This window comes from Perognathus longimembris, chromosome 17, assembly GCF_023159225.1.
Source record: "Perognathus longimembris pacificus isolate PPM17 chromosome 17, ASM2315922v1, whole genome shotgun sequence".
In the NCBI taxonomy this organism is placed as follows: Eukaryota; Metazoa; Chordata; class Mammalia; order Rodentia; family Heteromyidae; genus Perognathus; species Perognathus longimembris.
In genome coordinates, this window is record NC_063177.1 from 52,160,798 (window position 1) to 52,183,884 (window position 23,087).

The following is a 23,087-nucleotide window of genomic DNA, read 5'->3' on the forward strand; positions in this document are numbered from 1 at the left end:
GTGGAAGTAACTAACTCCAGGTATGCTGGTTACCCAGGTAACTGGGTAGAGACTTAACCAGGTGGGGGGCATCTGCATGGAGCCCTCTCAGGGTGGACCTTATAATCCCCACCTCCACAAAGCAATAAGACTTTTTGTCATGAGTTCTATATCTGAGATCCAATTGAATTTTCACAATCTATAGTTCATAATCTATAGCTCTGGGAGAAAACAAGTAAGCTAGCTTTAAAAACCACTTCCGGCCTGGAGCTGGTGGCTTATGCCTATGAACCTAGCTACTCAAGAGGATGAAATCTGAGGATTGAGGTTCAAAGACAGACTGGGCAGGAAAGTCCATGAGAGTCTTTTATCTCCAATTAGCCACCAGAAAATTGGAAGTGGTACTGTGGCTCAAAGTGGTAGAGAGCTAGCCTTGAGTAGAAAAGGCTCAGGGATAGTACCTAGGCCCCGAGTTCAAGTCCCATGACCGACCAAAAAACCCCAAACTTCCTTTACTAGTTGACCTTCTGTATTTTCTAGGGTTTTTTTTTTCCCCCGCCAGTCCTGGGGCTTGAACTCAGGACCTGAGCACTGTCCCTGGCTTCCTTTTGCTCAAGGCTAGCACTCTGCCACTTGAGCCACAGCGCCACTTCTGGCCATTTTCTGTATATGTGGTACTGGGGAATTGAACCCAGGGCCTCATGTATACGAGGTAAGCACTCTTGACACTAGGCCATATCCTCAGCCCAATATTTTTCAGATTATTCCTTTAGATAATACTGACATGTTTTCTGTTGTACATTTAAATCACAGATATGATTCTAATTTTTTTTTTTTTTTTGGCCAGTCCGGGGCCGTGAACTCAGGGCCTGAGCACTGTCCCTGGCTTCTTTTTTGCTCAAGGCTAGCACTCTGCCACTTGAGCCACAACGCCACTTCTGGCCATTTTCTGTATATGTGGTGCTGAGGAATCGAACCCAGGGCCTCATGTATACGAGGCAAGCACCCTTGCCACTAGGCCATATTCCCAGCCCCCTTTCTAGGGTTTTTAATGGGCTTGCATCATTTTTTTTTTCTGGCCTTCTTAGTCTCAATTACAAATTTTAGGGATTGTACACAACGCTCTACAAAACTTTCTTCCAGATGCCTCTCTTCATTCTGGGATTTTTCTTCAGTGGGATATACTGAGTGTTGGAATCTGTTTTTCATGTTCTGGGCCTTTATTCTAGTTCACCATTACTTTCACACAAAAGGGCGCTGGAGGTTCATACTTGTAACCCTAGCTACTCAGGAGCTTGAAATCTGAGGATTGTAATGGAGTTCCCCTGCAAGGGTAGGGCGGGGGGTGGGGTGGGATTCCTGGTTCCTCCAAAAGACCACAGCTCAGTCTCCAGCAAAAAGTTGATAAAAGGATGGATTTATTGGGGAAGTAAAAAGGGAACTGACCGGCCAGAGATGCAGCCCAGACTCGAGAGCTGAAACTGCAACCACAAGTGGCCTTCTAGGCCAGGCTATAAAGGCCAACATCACATTGTTGAACCTGCCACATGGAGGTGGCCAATGAGGTTACAACACTTACAGAGCATGCCAGGTCACACGCAGGTGGCCAATGGAGTTAGTCTGACTCAGAGTAGCTGTTTGAACCAACCTATCATTTTAGATAGAACTGGTGCATGGATTTGGTGGGGCTCACATGATGCAGGTGGAAACACCTACTCATGGGAGGGCACGGGTTTAATCTTGAGCCTTCCACACCTCAGGTGGTCAAGCAGTTTACACAATCCTATCATAGTGAAGGGGAACTTCCCTGGATTCTGAGCAGACAGGGCACACTCCCAACCCTGAGGCTCAGGAGCAAGGGAGAGCTTAGTAAAGATGCAATCGGCTTCTGCTCTCTTTAACTGAGATGGAGTCAATCTGACACCCTTCAACAGCCAATGATGGCACCGGCCAGATCTGACCTCCATATTACACGGATCACCAGGCAGGAGCTCTGTGGGACTTTTTTTTTTTTTTTTTGGCCAGTCCTGGGCCTTGGACTCAGGGCCTGAGCACTGTCCCTGGCTTCTTCCCGCTCAAGGCTAGCACTCTGCCACTTGAGCCACAGTGCCGCTTCTGGCCGTTTTCTGTATATGTGGTGCTGGGGAATCAAACCTAGGACCTCGTGTATCCGAGGCAGGCACTTTTGCCACTAGGCTATATCCCCAGCCCCGACTTTTTTTTTTTTCCTTCCCTTTTCCCCAGTCATTGGGCAAGCTCAGGGCCTGAGTACCATGAGCTTTTTTGCTCAAGGCTACCACTTTACTACTTTGACCCACAGCTCCACTTCTGGTTTTCTAGTGGTTAATAATTGGAGATAAGAATCTCACAGACTTACACAGGCTGGCTTCGAACCACAATCCTCAGATCTCAGTCTTCTGAGTAGCTAGAAATACAGGCATGAGCCACCAGTGGCCAGCCTCTGTGTAACTCTTATCTCCAATTAACCATCAAAAAGCCAGAAGAGGGGGCTGGGAATATGGCCTAGTGGCAAGAGAGCTTGCCTCGTATACATGAAGCCCTGGGTTCAATTCCCCAGCACGACATATATAGAAAACAGCCAGAAGTGGCACTGTGGCTCAGGTGCCAGAGTGCTAGCCTTGAGCAAAAAGAAGCCAGGGACAGTGCTCAGACCCTGAGTCCGAGGCCCAGGTCTGGCAAAAAAAACCCAAAAACAAACAACAAACAAAAAAGCCAGAAGAGAAGTGGTGCTGTGGCTCAAGTGGAACAGTCCTTGAGAAAAAGAGCTCAGTGGCAATGCTCAGGTCCTGAGTTCAAGACCCACAACTGAAAAAATATCCAGAAGAGGAGCTGTGGGTGAAGTAGCAGTTCAAGGATTGCACCCAGGATCTGAGTTCAAGCCCTAGGACTGACATATAAAAATGAACAAAACGAAACAAAAAAAAACAGCTGGGTGGAAAGAGGTCATTGAGTCCTTTGACAACATCTTAACTCTGCTTGGCATCTGAATGCTGGTTCTATCAGAAATCAACAGGATTCCAGGATGAATACAATTCCCTCAGAACTTGAAAGACACAGTGTAAGCAAGTTTACTGCTAAGCAAGAACTTGATCACTAGTTATACCTCTAGTTGGTCTATAGCATTCTTCAGCACTCAGCCTCCCCAGCACCGGGAATACGGGGATTACAAGTGCAGATACCACACCAGGCTAGAGCCTTCGCTCTCTCTTCTTGTTATTTTTGTAAGCTCACAATAATGTATTTGAATGTGAACTTGTTTTCATTCACTATACTGAGTACTGAACCCTAAGTAGAAATTCATATGCATCAGCTTTGAGAAATTAGTTTTTTCCTTTTTCTCATTTCTCCTTCCATTTGTACAGCTCTCCTTTTGGAACCCTGCAAAGCAGTCATGAGACCTTCAAGGTCTCTGGCTTCTCCAGTCCATTTACTCTCTGTTCTCAAGGACTATTGCTATCTCAAGTGTCAATGGCACCTCTTTCCTATCTCACCGAAAAAAAATAGAAACGAGATCTTGAAAAGAAGTTATTGGCACAACTACCCGTTACTGTATCATTACTTCTGTTCATGCTCCTAGCAAAATAAAATTCCACCTCAGTGGACAGTCTGCTTTTTGTCCAGTTATTTCCCTCCCTCTTTTCCCACACCATCAATAGTTTTTACCTCTATTCATCACTATTACACTATTAACAGTATATGCTGTGTCACAAACTTAACCGTCTATAGAACACTACTCCTTCTAGGAGTCTTTTTTGGTACATTTCAAAATTGCAGAAATCAATATACTTTCCCTTAAATGCTTCCATATATACATTATTAACTATAGCTATGGAATTTTCTTTTTGCATGAAATTTACACAGCTACCATGGAGACACAGACTTTCCCTGGCAAGTAAGTTTCCCAAACCCCTTCCCCTGTGTCCAGGATTCTTCTCTTTGAACTAGCTCCTGGCATGCTTCTGCTCTCACTCACACTTGTCAAGGTCACTTATGAAGGGCACTGATGAATTCCTGCAGCTGAAGTACAAGGTCTATCCCCTGCCTTTCTCAGATTTGGCCTACAGGCAGCATGTAACCGAAGTGACCATTTCGTTCACCTAAAACACGTTCTTGGCTTCTAGTACACTTCCTGGCTTTTCTTCCCACCTAACTGCCCACTGATTATTGCCCTAACAATTTAGGCACAATGCAATTTGTTTGTTTTTTTGGCCAGTCCTGGCCCTTGGACTCAGGGCCTGAGCACTGTCCCTGGCTTCCTTTCGCTCAAGGCTAGCACTCTGCCACTTGAGCCACAGCGCCACTTCTGGCCGTTTTCTGTATATGTGGTGCTGGGGAATCAAACCCAGGGCTTCATGTATACGAGGCAAGCTCTCTTGCCACTAGGCCATATCCCCAGCTCCACAATACAATTTGGCATCAAATCATTTACACGTGCTTTGTAGACTTTTAATTAAAATATTTACTTACTTACAAAAGCTCTTTTTTCCTCCTCGGTACCTACTAGTGTGGACAGTGAATCTTAAAACTGAAGTTATTAAAGGATGGAGAGGATCAAGTACAGAGAACTCATCTTTGATGAATATAGCAAATAACACCATCAGGTGGGAGATATGAACAGTAGTTTTGATTGGTGTGAAGGAGCATTGTACTGGACTCTAACATTGGACTCAAACTTGTTCACCATCTGGCTCTTGCCTAACCCTCTAGATGCACCTTCCTGCTTGTTTTTCTCTTGAACTCCCAAGTTCTAACCACGATAAAGCTAAATGCAGGTGCCCAAATGCCTGGGTGTTTAATGACTTCCAGGCTGTATCTATTGTGCCCACTGTCTAGAACCATAACACAGGACTTACTAAACGTAAAGACTTCCTCTACTAACCATGTCCCTTGTATTGTTCCCACTGCTCTACTGTCACATTTGGCTCAAGATGTTCCAATTATCTGTCATCTTTATTAGATTGAGACCATGTGGGAGCTGGAGATTCACCTGTTAACTTTGGTACCCTCAAGGGCAGTCAGTAACTTTAGGAAGTTTGACTTTGCTTGCAAAGAAAAATCTTTTCTGGAGAAACAATATACTATAGAACTCCTAGGGGCTGGGAATATGGCCTAGTGGTAGAGTGCTTGCCTTGTATACATGAGGCCCTGGGTTCAATTCCCCAGCACCACATATACAGAAAACGGCCAGAAGTGGCGCTGTGACTCAAGTGGCAGAGTGCTAGCCTTGAGCAAAAAGAAGCCAGGGACAGTGCTCAGGCCCTGAGTCCAAGGCCCAGGACTGGCCAAAGGAAAAAAAAAAAAAAGAAAGAACTCCTAGCTACTCAGGAGGCTGAGATCTGAGAGGATCGAGGTTCAGAGCTGGACTGGGCAGACAAATCTAAAAGACTCTTATCTCCAGCTAACCAGCAAAATACAGAAGTAGAGCTGTGGCTCAAGTGGTAGAGTGCCAGCCTTGAGCTAAAAAGCTAAAAGAGAGTATGAGGCCCTGAGTTCAAGTTTCAGGAAACCTCTTCCCTCCACAATTCAGTTCTTCCAAAATGTAAGGGCCAGGCACTGGCAAAAGAAAGAAAGAAAGAAAGAAAGAGAGAGAGAGAGAGAGAGAGAGAGGAAGGAAGGAAGGAAGGAAGGAAGGAAGGAAGGAAGGAAGGAAAGAAGGAAGGAGAGAGAGAGAGAGAGAGAGAGAGAGAATGTCACCAGGAGTGTTGGCATATACCTATAAATCCCAGCACTTAGGAGATGGAGGGAGAGGCAGGAGTTCTATACCACACAGTGAAATCCATATCTGTAGTTTATTCATAAAAATGGTGTGTGTGTGTGTGTGTGTATGTGTGTGTGTGTGTGTGTGTATGTTTCTTTGTTTTTCTTTTTGCTCAAGGCTAGCACTCTGCCACTTGAGCCACACAGCACTACTGGCTTTTTCTATATATGTGGTGCTGAGGAATCGAACCCGGGGTCTCATGCATGCAAGGCAATCACTCTACCACTAGGCCATATTCCTGTCCCATGTGTGTGTTTTTCTTAATTTTTTAAGAACCATATTACACCTTTGGGGGAGAAAAATCACCGCTGTTGAGAATAAGAGCCAACTCATTTACATCAAAATTACTCAGGACATATGTAAGTCAGAAGTCTTAATAATGGAGGCAGCAGATATTTTTAAATGTGTTAATTTAACAAGATGCCAAGTATCGAACCATTTTCACTTTAAAAGCATTCCAAATTGCTGGGTGTTAAGACAAGAAACACAAACAAAAGTTCTATCTGTATATAAATTCTGTTCTACTGGCTTCCATCAGGTGCAGGGGCTTTGTCTTGATTTTTAAAAATTCTAAAACTATACATGTTTCCACCCACAGTATCATGCTTCTGCATTCAAAATCCAGCCAGCCTGCCTCTGCTCCTGTGTGGGTATCTAAGCACAATGGTGTGTGGGCCAATCTTCAAAAGGGCAGGACAGCCCCCCACCTCCAGCCAAGCTCACCCAGTTACTAATGTGACAAATACCGACAACCAAATAAAGCACTACAGCTAAATATTAAAGTCCCATTCTGGAGATAGAAGAATATAGGTCCAGAAAATGAGAAACTTTGTGTGAAAATGAGAACTGTGTGAGATGGACAGAAACAGAACGGAAGGGAAATGAGTGTTCCAGGTATCCAGTAGAAAGTACAAAACCTTTAAAAAGCCCATTAGGGTGTTGGTTCTGGACATCATGCTTCAATAAAAGTACCTGTGTCTGTCTGTTATGCGGAGTGGGAAGATTACCTACCACCACACAGACTTCCTGGTTTCTAGCTTTAAGATCAAGACACCCATTCTCCAAGGTTTTAAGCATAGTGCCTAACCTAAATTATCTTTTCTGGCCAACATGTGCCCTAACATCTACCCATAAACATCTGATAGGTCGCCTCTAAAATCAGTTAAAGAACAGATTTCCCAAGTTTCATTCATTACAGTATCTGCCTTCTAAATTTCTTTTTTTTTTTTTTTTTGCTAGTCCTGGGGCTTGAACTCTATCAGTTGAGCCACAGCACTACTTCCAGCTTTTTTTTGTTTATGTGGTACTGAGGAATCTAACCCAGGGCTTCACACATGCTAGAGCAAGCGCTCTACCACTAAGCCACATTCCCAGCCTGCTTTCTAAATTTCTCTGGGTATCTTTTCTTTTTTGTCTGTCATGGGGCTTGAACTCAGGGCCTGGGTACTCTCCCTGAGCTCTCTCTTTTTGCCCAAGGCTAGCACTCTACCACTTTGAACCACAGTTCTGAACCACTCCTGGCTTTGGGGCGGTTAATTGGAAATAAAAAACAAACAAAAAAAACCCACAAAGATATAGGCAATGTGTATATACCAAAAAGTCAACATAGTGATTGTGTACCAACAAGTTATCAAAAGACATTCTTGCACAATGGACTGACTCTTTTGGCTTCAGGGACAATAGGAATATTTACGACACAACTCAAGGTTTTCGCCCTCTTTGGCAATGCTGGAAACTGAACCCAGCACTTGCATGCTAGGCAAGTGCTCTACTATTGGGCTATATATCCCCAGGTCAAGAGTCTCCTTTTGGTATCATTATAACTCTAGAGTTTCACTTTAGGGAAATAAAAAAAACAAAACATTAACTCAGCCAGAAATGGTCTTTGCACACAGCTATAATCCCAGCACTTGGAAGGAGGCAGAAAAAGCTGAAGTCCAGCCTGGTCTACATACAAGACCTTGTCATTACACCTACAATCCTAGTTACTCAGGAAGCTGATGTGTACATAGCATTGAGGCTCGAATACAAAGCCAGGAGACTCATCTCCAATTAAGCAGGAAAATGCTAGGCTGGAAGAGTGGCTCAAGTGGTAAGAGTGCCAGCCATGAGCAAAAATGCTGAGTCAAAGTGTGAAGCCTGGAGTTCAAGCTATGTAATAGCATCAAGAAAAGAAAAAAAGTAAAGGGGGGGGGAGGAGGGAAAAAGAAAAAAGGAGGAAAAGAAAATCAAAATTGGTTTTACTTGGCAGTTTAGAACGTATACTCAAACTTCTCATCCATGAGAAGAAAAAGATCACACTATCTTGTTAGCTTCTCCTCACACTGCCCATCTTTATTTTTAGGACATCCCCTGGCAGTTCCATATCAAGGGATTGCTATGATAAGACATCTGCAAGATGACACCAATCCTACTGCAGTTCCACCTGCTGCCCACCCAGATGGATCATATTACATAAACTGGGAAAAAGCCCATCAAGAGGCAGAAACTAATGCCTCATATGACACCACATCTACTTTTAATTGTCTCAAAACCACACCTTAAAAATCAATAAACAATGGGCTGGGGATATGGCCTAGTGGCAAGAGCACTTGCCTTGTATACTTGAAGCCCTGGGTTCGATTCCCCAGCACCACATATACAGAAAATGACCAGAAGTGGCGCTGTGACTCAAGTGGCAGAGTGCTAGCCTTGAGCAAAAAGAAGCCAGGGACAGTGCTCAGGCCCTGAGTCCAAGGCCCAGGACTGGCAAAAATCAATAAACAAGAATCACTGAAATCTTCTTAGACAATACCTTTGTATACAAGAAATTCTGAATCCTACTTTAATGAATTCTATTTTACTACAGAGAATGAAATTGTTCTTTTTTACTCAAAAGTTTTGTATCATAAACAGATGTTAAACTTGGGCTTGAACTCAGAGCCTGGTGCTATCACTGAGCTATTTTTTGCTTAAGGCTAGTGCTCTACTGCTCAAGCCACAGCTCCACTTCTGGCTTTTTCGATAATTAATTAACTAGACTTCCTTGCTTGGACTTGCTTTGAGCCTTGACTGTCACATCTCAGCCTTCTAAGTAGCTAGGATTACAGGCATTGAGTCACCAGCACTCAGCTTAGACAATCATGTCTTTAAAAGACAAAGTAGGGGCTGGGATGTAGCTCAAGTCATAGAGCAGGTACTACCTGACAATTCTGAGGTCCTGAGTTCAAATCTTCATACTAGGGGCTGGGGATATGGCCTAGTGGCAAGAGTGCTTGCCTGGTATACATGAAGCCCTGGGTTCGATTCCCCAGCACCACATATATAGAAAACGGCCAGAAGTGGCGCTGTGGCTCAAGTGGCAGAGTGCTAGCCTTGAGCAAAAGGAAGCCAGGGACAGTGCTCAGGTCCTGAGTCCAAGGCCCAGGACTGGCAAAAAAAAAAATCTTCATACTAACAACAACAACAACAAAAAAGTTACGAAGTAACCAGAAACAATAACCAGTGGATATGGAAGGCAGGGTGCTCAAAAGCCAAACAGAAGAGCTAGAAGAGTACATCTCATGCTACACATGCCCAATCCACCATCTGCCCAAACTCTCTTCTCTGAGACTTGATGTGGACACATTACTTTCATAATTACTTTCCTCTTCATCTCTTTAATATCCATATCTATCATGTATGGGGTCTTATTCTTTATAACAAGGATGCTTACCTAAGTATTATTATAAATAGCAGGGGGAAAAAGGAACTATCCTAAAATACCAAACAGTAGTGGAATGTTAAATTATGGCACAATGCATCTAATGAAAACCTGTGCAATGGTTACACATGTTATTTACAGGCATAGTGAGGGGGGGGGGGAATTCAGAGATGCTGAGTTGGAATTCTGATTAAATGATGTCTGATCTTTAACCCAATATTTTATCTTTTATTGTTTAGACCATCACAAGTAGTGTTCATTGTAATTTGAAAAGAGTGCTTTAACAAAATGGGGGGAAATGTTCATACATAAAATGACTTATTTCTGGGCAGAGAAATTGGACCAGTTCTGGGCTCTGATTAAGAACCAACTCTCTCTCTCTCTCTCTCTCACACACACACACACACACACACACACACACACACACACACACACACACACTTTATTATCACCAGAAAGAAAAAAAGGGGGGGGGGCTTAAGGACAAGCTGTCCTTTAAACTTATATCCCCCTTATACTCCAGTAAATACTTCAGGAGTAAATACTATTTCCTGAAACGTCCTTTTCTCTGGTTTTCTGCTAATTCAAATCTTAGTTATTTGGGATCAAGTATCTGTGTATATATTTAAGGTATACAACATTGTAGTACAAGACTGTTACAGTGAAACAAATGAATGTATCCACCATCACACATCTACCCATTTTTCTCTCCAGTGGCAAGAGTAGCTATAATCTCATATAGCAAAGATCCTGAATACAATCTAACCATTACCAACTACAGTTCTATTGAAACTTACATTTTCCCACTTATTCATCTAAATTGTTGCCACTTGTGTTCCCTGATCTACATCTCCCTATTTCCTCTGCTCTATCATGTTTCTTTTCTATCTCTACACATCTGACTTAATTTATTTACTTATTTCTTTTTGGTAGTATTAGGGTTTGAACTCGGGCTTGCACCCTGCTTGGCAGGTGTTCTACTACTGACTCAGTCTGGATTTTTTCCCCTTCTTCTCTTTTTTTAGAGCCTACCTGTAAGGTATGATCATGCCAGCCTTTCATGGCAGGTCCATCCTCTTGTAGCAAATGGCAGGATTTTTCATGACTGAATAAATTCTACTGTATGTATACATCGCAGTTTCCTTATCCATGTTAGGTCGTGTCCATGTCTTAGCTATTGTAAATAATGCTGCCAAGAGCAGGGGAGTAAAGCCATTATTATGAGGCAGTGATTTCATTTCCTTTGGATATATACCCGGAAGAGAAATTGGCAGGTCCAGTAGTTTTCCCAAAGGGTCGTAATTCTATCAGTACTCTGGTTTGTTTGTTTTTGTTGTTGTTTTGTGGGGTTACTAGTACTGGGCCCTGAACTCGGGCACTGGGTACTCTTAGCTTCTTCATTCAAGGCTGGCACTCTACTACTTGAGTTATACCTCTACTTCCAGCTTTTTGCTGATTAGATAAGGGTCTTTTCTTCCTGGGCTGGCTTCAAACCATGATCCTCAGATCTCAGCATTTTGAGGCTAAGATTACAGCCGTGGGCTACCACTCAGCTTACTCTGTTTTAGAGTAATCACAATGCTAAGCATGGTGGCTCATGCCTGTAGTCCTGGCTATACGCAAGGCTGAGATCAGGAAAATCATGGTTCAAGCCAGTATAGACAATAAGTCTGAGAGGCACTCCCCATCTCAACGAATAAAAAGCCAGGCATGTGCACCTGTCACTGTAGCTATTTGGAAGTATAAATAGGAGGATTATGGTCTAGCTAGTGTCCAGGCAAAAATTAAAACCCTATTAGAAAGACAATGAGTAAAAGGGGATGGTGGCATGAGTGAAGCACCAAGTTGAAACTCCAGTACTACAAAGCAAAATAAATAAAAAAAAGCAATCATGAAATAGGCATTACCTAAAAAATAAAGTCACAAAGCTTTGTTATTCAATTTAAGTTCCTCAATATCAACGCTGCTTCTTGCTGAAAAGCAACAGAAAAAATTACTTTGTTAGAAAGAACTTAAATCTATTAGTGTTTACTTGGTACAGTACTGGGCAAAGATTCTGTTGGGCTGTTCCATGGCTTAACATTTTACTGTTCCCTGCCCAAATTAGTTAATTAACTTTCTCATCTTTGTTAATGGCATGAACATCTCTCTAACCTCAAAGTACTGAAATCTTCTGGCTAGTGGGAATCGCTCAGTGGTGTTTGAACTTGGCTTCATGCTTATTAAACAGGTACTCTACCACTTAAATCAACTCCATCACTTTTTGCCTTAGTTATTTTTCAGACAGTTATTTTTTTGCCTTGGCCAGCCTAGCTGGCAATTCTTCTACTCATACTACCTGAATAGAGCGAATGACAGGTGCACACAGCCACATTCAACTTTTTGTTGGCTAAGATGGAGTCTTGCAAACTCTGGACTGGCCTGAAGCTACTTTCCTAGTGATTACCAGTGTGGCTAGGATGATAGGTATGACCTACTATGCCTGGCTGAAACTGCCTTTTCTTGTAACAGTTAATTATATAATAGCTATTTCAAATGTGTACATATCTGATTTATTTTAATCCTTACGAGAACCATTATGGCTTCCATTTTTAAAAATTTTTTAAAGGCAAAATTAGTTAAAAAATGAAAAAGCTGGGCATCAATGGCTCATGCTTATAATCCTAGCTACTCAGGAGGCTGAGACCTGAGGATTACAAGCCAAAGCCAGCTGAGGCAGAAAAGTCCATGACACTCTTTATCTACAATTTCTTTTTTGATCAGTTGTGGGGCTTGATCTTGGGGCCTGGGCGCTGTCCCCGGCTCTGACCTTCAGATCTCAGCTTCCTGAGTAGTTAGTATTATGGTGTGTGCCACCAGTACCTGGCTCAAAAGTAATCTTTCTAAAACACAGTTTTGGTAAACTCGGTGTTCTAGAACCTAATAGAAAATGTCTATCTAGTGTGCCCATAGTTCAAATCTAAACGACTGGCAATTTCACATACGTCACTCAACAAGACCTCTAAGGCTCTGTTAACTCACTTGTAATGTTTCCTTGTAGAAGTGGGATAGAATTAAAAAGCAGCCAGTATGTACATGCTCCAAGAGTTGGTTTCTGTAAGATATGTTGGCGTCCTGTATTTATTTAGAATTTAGAAGAACCGAAATTCTATCTTAAGAAAGAGTCAAAAGCATGTCAGACATGCTTGTATGATGCTCACTGTGAAGATGTCCTAACACTAATGAAGGAAAGTGCTCACCATCTGTTCTTTCTGACCCTAACATCTTCTTCAGTTTGGACACATTCAGCTTGGCTACAGCTATTTTGACACCACATAGCATGCATACTATCAGTGTTGCTAATAAAGGCCTGAAAGCATCCCTGGAAATGCAGGGACACAATTAGAGTTCAAACAGCTGTTTGTTAAGCTATGTGATCTGGTAAAGCTAGAAAAACATGAAGTCTTTCCTTCAAACCTTATCACTTTTGACAACCAAGTAAATACAAGAGAACATCTGATGAAGAAACATCTGATGAAGAAACGCTCCTCTCCCCAGAACTCAATCCCCTACCAAGCTATTCTTGACACTTCACAAAGGCTATGGGATGCATCGACCACATAACTCAGAACTATCACCAGGCAACTTCAAACTACCTCTATGAAATTTTTGTTATTTCTTAAACACTAAAAGGATAAAGAACAAATTCAGGCAAGAAAGTGTACATGCTAGAGCCTCCTTTTTTATTGCTATTTTCCACATATGTTAGATGACTACCAAAAGAAATTGCTGCTATGACTTTAGATGGAATAAATGTCAAAACAAAGAGTGGTAGAAATTGGCATGGCTTGGGGCTGGGGATATGGCCTAGTGGCAAGAGTGCCTGCCTCAGATACACGAGGCCCTAGGTTCGATTCCCCAGCACCACATATACAGAAAACGGCCAGAAGCGGCGCTGTGGCTCAAGTGGCAGAGTGCTAGCCTTGAGCGGGAAGAAGCCAGGGACAGTGCTCAGGCCCTGAGTCCAAGGCCCAGGACTGGCAAAAAAAAAAAAAAGAAATTGGCATGGCTTATTGTGTAGTAATATTTTAAAAACTCATTAAATATGTATATATGTGTATATGCACATAAAATACATATATATGGAAATATCATACATATTCATCCAATGAAATTTCAAAAGTTCATTTATCATTTCAATGAAGGCAAAAGAGCTGAGGCACCATATGAACTGGTAAGCTCTGGTAGGGCAATGCCAGGTGACATAAAGATGGTTATCACCCATGGACTAAAGTGCCATTGACTGATGACCATTTCTAAGTTGCCTCCTCTCGTCCTCCACATTAAATTAGTATGCTGCTAATCACTAAGGAAGAGTCTCAAATACTATGGAAACACAAAAACAGGGGGCAGGAGGTAGCAAGAAGTGTGCAGCAGCTGGGAATGTGGCTTAGCGGTAGAGTGCTTGCCTACCATGCATGAAGCCCTGGGTTCCATTCCTCAGCACCACATAACCAGAAAAAGCCAGAAATGGTGCTGTGGCTCAACAGGTAGAGTGGTAGTCTTGAACAAAAAGAAGCCAGGGGGCTGGGGATATGGCCTAGTGGCAAGTGCCTGCCTCATATACATGAGGCCCTGGGTTCAATTCCCCAGCACCACATATACAGAAAATGGCCAGAAGTGGCGCTGTGGCTCAAGTGGCAGAGTGCTAGCCTTGAGCAAAAAGAAGCCAGGGACAATGCCCAGGCCCCGAGTCCAGACTCCAGGACTGGCAAAAAAAAAAAAAAAAAGAAAAAGAGGTGTGAAGCACTACAGGGTGGTAGAGAGGCATGGAGGGAAAAGAAGAACAGTCAAAAGCAGGAGCTTGTGGCCTATTCCAAGCAATGAGGAAATGTGCGGTGTGTCCAAGGGAAGGGAAGTCTGTGTTAAGCCCAAGCTTACGATGGGACTTTTTGGAGGGGGTCAGTCGTAGGGCTTGAACTCAGAGCCTGAGCTTTGGCCCTGAACTTTTTCGCTCAAGGCTAGAGCTCTACCACTTTAGCCATGGCCCCATTTCTGGTTTTCTGGTGGTTCATTGGAGATAAGAGTCTCACAGAGGAAGATGGCGTCCGGCAGCAGGACAAAAAACTTGGACTTTCACCGAAAGTGGGGCAAAGATGAATACGAGAAACTTGCAGAGAAGAGACTCACGGAAGAGAGAGAAAAGAAGGATGGAAAACCTGTGCAGCCAGTCAAGCTCCAAAGTGGACTTGGAATCCAAGCTTAGAAAGACAATTGTCATTACCAAGACAACCCCACAGTCTGAGATGGGGGGATATTACGGCAACGATTGTGACTGTGCGGTGACTCTATCAACTTCCTGGATCATATTAATGGAAACAAACGTAAGGCTTGGAGATCAACGGAACCTGGGCATGTCTATGCGTGTGGAACGCTCTACCCTGGATCCGGTGAAGAAACGCTTTGAGGTCAATAAGAAGAAGATGGAACAGAAGCAGAAGGATGATTTTGAGGAAAGGATGAAGGAACTCGGAGAAGAAGAAGAAAAGGCTAAAGCATACGAGAAAGAGAAGCAGGAGGAGAAGAAAAGGAGAGCGGAGGAGGACTTGACCTTTGAGGAGGAGGATGTGATGGCAGCCGTGATGGGCTTCTCTGGCTTTGGTTCCACCAAGAAGAGTTACTGAGCCTTTCTGCGATGGGCCTCATTTTGGCCTATGCTGGACCTAACTGTGTGTGTGTGTGTGTGTGTGTGTGTGTGTGTGTGTGTGTGTGTGTGTTGGGGGGTGGGGGTCATTCCTTTTGGATACTGGGGAAAGTCCTTAAGAGTGTTAATGGAAGGACTCAGGGGTGGGTGACTGTGATGCCCTCTGCCTTGGGGAGAGCACAGGATTCAGAGGTAGTGCTGCTGTGCATTCCTTCGACCTTAGCTTGTCATCGGAGTCACAAGACCTCTTCCCATCTGAGCTCCCGATAAATGAAGACATCTCCATCAGAGGCTGCTCTCCAGAAACTTCCCCTGCATCTTTCCCTCTTCATCTATCCAACCTCCTGTCTGAGCATCCCAGTTTTCTCCTACGTTCTGCCTTTGTTTAAATTTTGACTCTTGTTAGCCAGCAACAGAAGGGATCTGACCATCTCCTCCTTTTACCATCTTCCCCTGTGGTTCTTTGCCACCTGTGCATGCATGTGTACTGCTGCCTGGGTCAATGGCGTGTGTGGATATGTGTGCATGAATCTGTCACAAAGAGGGGGCCTGAGCTGGAATCTCAGAGCACTGCTGCCCTGGGGCCTAATGTTCTCGGTTTCCTCAGCGCATATAACAGGTAATTAAATGGGATGAGTGGTTAAAAAAAAAAAAAAGAATCTCACAGAAGTTGGGAATATGGCCTACTGGTAGAGTGCTTGCCTTGTTGTATACGTGAAGCCCTGGGTTCGATTCCTCAGTACCACATATATAGAAAGAAAAAAGAAAAAAGGCCAGAAGTGGTCTGTGGCTCAAGTGGTAGAGTGCTAGCTTTGAGCAAACAAAACAAAACAAAAAAGCCAGGGGCAGTGCTCAGGCCCTGAGTTCAAGCCCCAGCCCTGGCCAGAAAAAAAAAAAGTCTCACAGACTTTCCTGCCCAGGTTGGCTGCCGGCCACCCACATCAAGCCCTGCACGATCCTCAGATCTCAGCCCCGAGTCGCTAGGATTCCAGGCATGAGCCACCAGTGCCCGGCTCTGATTGTGACATTTTATGCTGAAGACTATACAAGACAATAGGTGAAAGAGAAACAGGCTGTTAAGGGAGTTTAGGCTAAAAGAGGGTGAAAAGAGGATGGAGGTTACTGAAAAAATAATTGTTGGCAAGTATGAAAACAGAACAATGAGACCTCTTGAAATTGTATTGGGGTTGGGGGATAAGGGAGCTTGATGGGGGATTGATGGAACACACTATGTACATGAGCAGAAATGTCACAATGAAATCCTCATGTAGCTAATGTATGGTAATAGTAAGATTGTACCAGACAAAAGGACCCATGTGACTGAAGACCAGAAATATGAGACAACTCAAAGTGCAGGCAAAATCAGCAACGGATAGAAAACTGACCAGATTTTGTTTAAATATAGGCATTAAGACTGCCTGACACAGTATTTCTAACATTACTGTCAAAAAATGTTGGTCAATGAAACACTGCAAAGTTTTCTCTGGTGAGGCTGTAAAATTGTACAAAAAAGTTAACCCAGACTCTAAATGACTACTTACAAGAGGATAAGGCTTGCTTTGCCTAAGAGTCCTTGCATAGAACAGAGTTCTGAAGAGAAAACACAGTAATTATGGTTTTGCTGGATTCAAAGAAATGCAGCCTCTGCTCTCTGGAGCTCTCTGGAGATGCTGCTGTCTGCACATTTAGCCCAAGACCACATTACACATCCATGACACAGTCACCCGAATTACAGGAGGTAGTGCTAGACTAGAGGGCATCTCACTGGCCACTCCAGAGGGCTTTCCTAATCCTTCCATTTTACTTCCACTGGTAAAGATGCAGTACTTAAGTGGCAAAGGGCTCACAGAATCTGCCTGGGCACAAATTATAGATGGAAGAGGGGAAGCACTAAGAAGAGGTGTTGGGAAATCAAAATTGCACAGGGAAAAGGAAAACCTTACCTTAAGTCTACTCCCACTCCGAGTCCAAGGCTGCACTTTGCTTCTCACTTCTATCTCCACCCTGCTCCAGGGCCTCACCTCCAAAGACCAGAGCATCCATCAACAGATTGTCATGAAGAGAAGTTAGGATTTTTTTTTGGGGGGGGGGGTCAGTTGTGGGGCTTTAACTCAGGCTGGGGCCATGTCTCTGAGCCCAGCTGGCTTTGAACTGCAATCCTCAGACCTCAGTACAGATGTGAGCCACTGGTGCCCTGCTAATCAGGACATTTTAAAGTGAAAGTTCCAATATCTTTGGTCACTATTTTTTGAGTAGTAGCATTTACAGCAGGGTTGGATAACAAAGCTTTCTATAATACAAGTGTATTACATTTACAGTGTGTCACCATATAGTAACCACCCGACACAGCCCTCAAGAAGTCAAAACATAGCCAGCACAAGAACTGAACAGTTTTGCCAAGCATGGTGGCTCACACCTGCAATCCTGGCTACTCAGGAGGCTGAGATCTGAGGATCGTGGTTCAAAGCCAGCCTGTGTAGGAGAGTCTGAGACTTTCTCAAGTCTTATACTCTGGCTTTGCTTTTTCGCTAAAAACTGGTGCTTTGACACTTGAGCCACAACTCCACCTTGGCTTTTTGCTAATTAATTGGAGTTAAGAGAGTCAGATTTTGTCTGCTCAGGCTGAGCCAATCTGCAAACCAAGCACATTTGGGAGGCTGAGGTAAGAATCTCAGTTCTAGGCCAGGCAGGGTGACCTAACAAGACCCTGTCTCACAAAGAAAAAACACTCCAACACTATAATTTTGCCCTATTAGTCATTTTAATCCAATCTTGTAAAGTCAAAAGTAAGCACACAGACTGGCAATGTTACTTTTATATTGAGTGCAGGGCATCAAGAGCTGATGTAGGGCCAATCCTTATTCAGAGGAAGAGGCTAGCCATGCCTGTGATCATTTACACTCTAAATACAGCCTATGCAGGGCCAGGAATGTGGCTTAGTGCTTGCCTAGCATGCAGGAAGCCCTGGCTTCAATTCCTTAGTACCACATAAACCAAAAAAGCCTGAAGTGGTGCTGTGGCTCAAGTGGTAGAGCACTAGCCTTGAGCAAAAAGAAGCTCAAGGACAGTGCCCAGGCCTTGAGTTCAAGTCCCAGGACTGAAGAGAAAAAAAAAAAAAAAAAATATATATATATATATATATATATATATATACACAGTCTATGCAGCAGCCCTAGTCAATATTGAGAGGTTGCACTGCCTACACCAAGAAGAGTCAGAAGGGTAAAACAAGTTTGCTCCAGGAAGCTGTACACGGGATTTGTTTTGTTTTGTTTTTCCTCTTGTAAGAAAATAAAACAGGCCAGGTGTCATGGCTCACACCACCAAACTAACAAACAAACAAATAACAAGCCCTAAGATGTTTGTTGATTTATATACTAAGATCTGGTTAACAATTACAGTATTTTTGTTTACTATGTGCATGCAAAAGCATACCAACCACAAGGCTGGGAATATGGCCTAGTGGCAAGAGTGCTTGCCTCGTATACATGAAGCCCTGGGTTCGATTCCCCGGCACCTCATACACAGATAAAGGACCAGAAGTGGCGCTGTGGCTCAAGTGGCAGAGTGCTAGCCTTGAGCAAAAATAAGCCAGGGACAGTGCTCAGGCCCTGAGTCCAAGCCCCAGGACTGGCAAAAGCTTTCCCTAAACATATCATTCCCAGTCTACTAAAATAGTAGTGGGTCCACGTGAAGGAGGGTGTCTCATGAACTGACACTCTACCCTTTCTTTTTTTTTTTTTTTTTCTGGTGCTAGTTCTGGGGCTTGAACTCAGGGTCTGGGTGCTGTCGCTGAACTTTTTTCTCATGGCTAGCACTCTACCACTTGAGCCACAACCTCACTTCTGACACTTTTTGGTAGTTAACTGGATGTAAGAGTCTTGTGGGCTTTCCTTTATGGGCTGACTTGAATCACAGTCCTAAGATGTCAACCTCCTGAGTAGCTAGGATTACAGGCATGAGCCACTAGTGCTTAGCTCCTTCTACCTTTCTGCCCTCAGCAGAGCAGAGCTTCCTAGCTTTACAGATCAAACTTTGCAGTACATTCTAAACAAAGCCTGATTTGTGGGTTTTCCCATCTTTTACAGACATGATTTAGGATGGATGATTTTCCTCTAGAAGACCGACTCATTGAGTTCAAATAAGGAAAACAATTAAAAATACAAGGTATCTACACACTGAATTCCTACAGTAAAATTATTTAGTTTAATCTGACAGAGTCATAAAAGCAAATTATAGTCATCTGAAAGAATAGCATGAATGAAATGTTCTTCAGAGAAACTGTCATTAAATGCCAAACATATTTAATCATTTCACAAATATGAACACCACAGTCCCATAAACAGTGCCAAACTTTGAAATACTGAAATAATGTTCTATTGTTACTGGAGACTAGAGAATGAAGCATAAATTAGCTGTGCTATTATTACATACTCTAGCTAGGGTTATTTTCACTTAATTTTGTTTTAAGCTAGGTAACATTAGTTCAGTCCTTTGGGCAATAGGGCAATATATGCACTAAAGGCCTCCTTTGATAGGTGCAGGGGACTCACATCTATAATCCTAGCTACTCAGTAGGCTGAAATCTGGGGATCATGGTTTGAAGCCAACCTGTGCAGTAAATCTATGAAACTCTTATCTCTTATTAACCACCAAAAAGTCAGAAATGGAGCCTTAAGTGAAAAAGCTAAGGGACAGCACCTAGGCCCTGAGTTCAAGCTCTCGTACTGGCACCCCTTCCAGAAAGAAAAGCCTCTAGGTCTTGAGTTCAAATTCCAGTACAGCCCTCCTCCACCCACTAAAAGCTTCTTAAGATTATGAACTAGGGCTGGGGATATGGCCTAGTGGCAAGAGTGCCTGCCTCGGATACACGAGGCCCTAGGTTCAATTCCCCAGCACCACATATACATGGCTCAAGTGGCAGAGTGCTAGCCTTGAGCGGGAAGAAGCCAGGGACAGTGCTCAGGCCCTGAGTCCAAGGCCCAGGACTGGCAAAAAAAAAAAAAAAAAAAAAAAAAAAAGATTATGAACTAAATGAATAGAAACAATCAAAATACCTACCAGTAGGAAAGTAATTATATAATCATTAGAAATTTGTTTTGTTTACTAGTACTGGGGCTTGAACTCAAGGCCTCTTGAGCTCTTTCTTGTTCAGCTTTCTTGTTCACAGGTGGCACTCTACCACTTGAGCCATGCCTCCAATCAAGCACTTTGCTGTTTAACTGAAGACTGAATCTCATAGACTTTTATTGTACTATTTTTCAGTACTGGGCCTTGAACTCAGGGCCAGGGAGCTTTCTCCTAGCTTTTTTCTGTACAATGCTAGCATTCTACAACCCACACCTCTACTTTCGACTTTTTGCTGGTTGATTCGAGATAAGAGTATTGGGGATTTTTCTGACTGGGCTGGCTTTGAACTGTGATCTTCCTGAGTAGCTAAGATAAGCATGACTGGTACCGAGCTATAGGTTTTATTTGTTTTGTCTTTCCAGTGCTGGAGATGGATGGCCAGAGCTAGGTAGGCAAGGTTTCTACCACTAAGCTACATCTTCAGTAATATGTACCTAAGAGACCTACAACAGTAAAAACAGCACTTAATGAAGAGATTTATATAGGATTATGCGTTTTCTGTCTTTTTCTAGTGTATATTAATTTAAAATATTACAGAGAAATGGAAAGACTTGTAATTTAAAAAAATATTAGATATGCTATCCACCCATAAGCCCTTTCAAACCCTATATACAGCTGTCTGAAACTAAAGATCTCTGAGCTGGGCATAGTAGCCCATACCTGTACCCAGCAGTTAGGAGGCTGAGGCAAGAATCGTGAGGTTCAAAGAGTAGCCTGGACTATACAACAAGACTCAAAACAAAACAAAAACAAACAGAGAAAATGGGAGGGGGGGTGTCTATAAAATGATGACATGAAAGAGATGTGAAATGATCAGTATATCTTGCAATTACAAAGTTCAAAGTATATTTCCTCTTCCTTTACGACTAAACCCATTCCTTTTTTTCTTTTTTCAGTGATACTACTGGAGCTTGAACTCAGGATCTCACACTTACTACTTAGGCACTCTGCCACTGAGCCATACCGCCAATCCTTTTTTGCATTCTTTTTTTTTTTGGGGTGTGTGTGTGTGTGTGTGTGTGTGTGTGTGTGTGTGTGTGTGTGTCTGTGTCTGTGTGTCTGTGTGTGTCTCCCAGGGCCTGAGCACTGTCCCTGGCTTCTTTTTGCTCAAGGCTAGCACTCCACCACTTGAGCCATAGTAACACTTCTGGCTTTTTCTGTGTATGTGGTGCTGAGGAATCGAACCCAGGGCTTCATGCATGCTAGGCAAGCACTCTACCACTAAGCCACATTTCCACTCCTCTATTAGTCATTTTTTAGATATTTTCATTGCAAGCCCAGGCACACATTTGGACTGTAATCTACCTAGTTTATTAGCTTCTTGTCCTAGGTGAGATGACAGACATAATACAACTCCTCGCTTCTTTCTGTTAAGATGGAGTTTTGTGGACTTTTCTGCCTAACCTGGCTGGAACTGTGATCTCTCTGATCTCAGTCTCACAGGAAGCTAGAGTTATAAGTGTGAGCCGCTAGTGCCCAGCTTCTTTTCCTTCTGCACATTTTTGGCAGCACTGGGGTTTGAAGTCAGGCCTTGTGATTGCCAGGCAGGTGCATTACCATTTGAGTCATGCCCCATACTTTTTTGTTTTAGTTATTTTTCAGATAGGACCTCACTTTTTTCCCAGGGCTGGCTTTGGACTTCAATTCTCCAAAGTCTCCTGAGTTGCCGTGATTATAAACTCATGCCACCATATCTGGCTTGCTTTTTTGCCTGGAATGGCTTCACACCTCAAGTCTCCCAATTTCCATAGAATTATAGGTATGAGCCACTGTTCCTGGCTAGGACCAAACTGTTTTGTTACTCTTGTTGTTGCAGGGAAATGTTACAAAAAGCTTTTGTCATTTTGCTAAGCCTGGATTTTAAATGTACCTATTTTGAGGCAGGGTATCCAACCTCCCAAGTATTAGAATTACAGGCCGGTGCCACCATGCCCAGTTTAAACCTTGATTTTGTAAACCCACTGTTAAACTACAGAATAAATTAGGCTGGAAGCTAAGTGCAGTGTCTCATGCCTGTAATTCTACTTGTTTGGGAGGCTGAGATCATAAGGGTTGGGGCTTGGTTGAGCAAAAATGTTTCTAAGACCCTTATCTCAACCAATTTACATTTACCAAAGAGCTAAGCATGGTAGCACATACCTGTAATACCAGGTACCTGAGAGGTGGAAAACCATCCCAAGCAAAACTGAGAGATTCCCATCTCAACAAACCAACTAGGTGTGATGGTAAAGGCTGTAATTCCACACAAAAAAGCATGAGACTCTACATAAAAAAATAACTAAAGCAAATAAAGAGTGAGTTGAAAATAAAAGCCACTGTCAGGATGATGAGGAAAATACTTTGCTAGTCAGGAGGCAGAGATAAGGAGGATTGCTGCTTGAGGCCAGGCTGGACAAGGTCAACAAGATCTATCTTAAGGGCTGGGAATATGGCCTAGTGGCAAGAGTGCTTGCCTCGTATACAGGAGGCCCTGGGTTCGATTCCTCAGCACCACCTAGACAGAAAATGGCCAGAAGTGGCACTGTGGCTCAAGTGGCAGAGTGCTAGCCTTGAGCAAAAAAAAAAAAAAAAGAAGCCAGGGACAGTGCTCAGGCCCTGAGTTCACGGCCTAGGACTGGCCAAAATAAATAAATAAAAAAAAAAGGTCTATCTTAAGCAATACCTTGGCATAGTGATGCACATCTGTTATCCCAGCAATGGTAGGAAGCATAAAACAAAAGGACTGCAGTCCAAGCCACTACAAGCATATTCTAAGACCCTATCCCAAAAAGTAACTAGGACATGGGCTAGAAATATGGCTTGGTGGAAGAGTGCTTGCCTAGCATGCATGAAAC

General features: G+C 43.2%; 1 protein-coding gene and 1 pseudogene across 3 annotated transcripts in view; one reads left to right on the forward strand and one right to left on the reverse strand.

The window, feature by feature from the left end:
* Positions 1–23,087, reverse strand: part of Grb2 (growth factor receptor bound protein 2) — a 74,775-nt gene that overhangs the window by 31,312 nt on the left and 20,376 nt on the right. The gene's annotated exons all lie outside the window — the stretch shown is intronic.
* On the forward strand, positions 14,521–15,295 carry LOC125365700 (annotated as a pseudogene).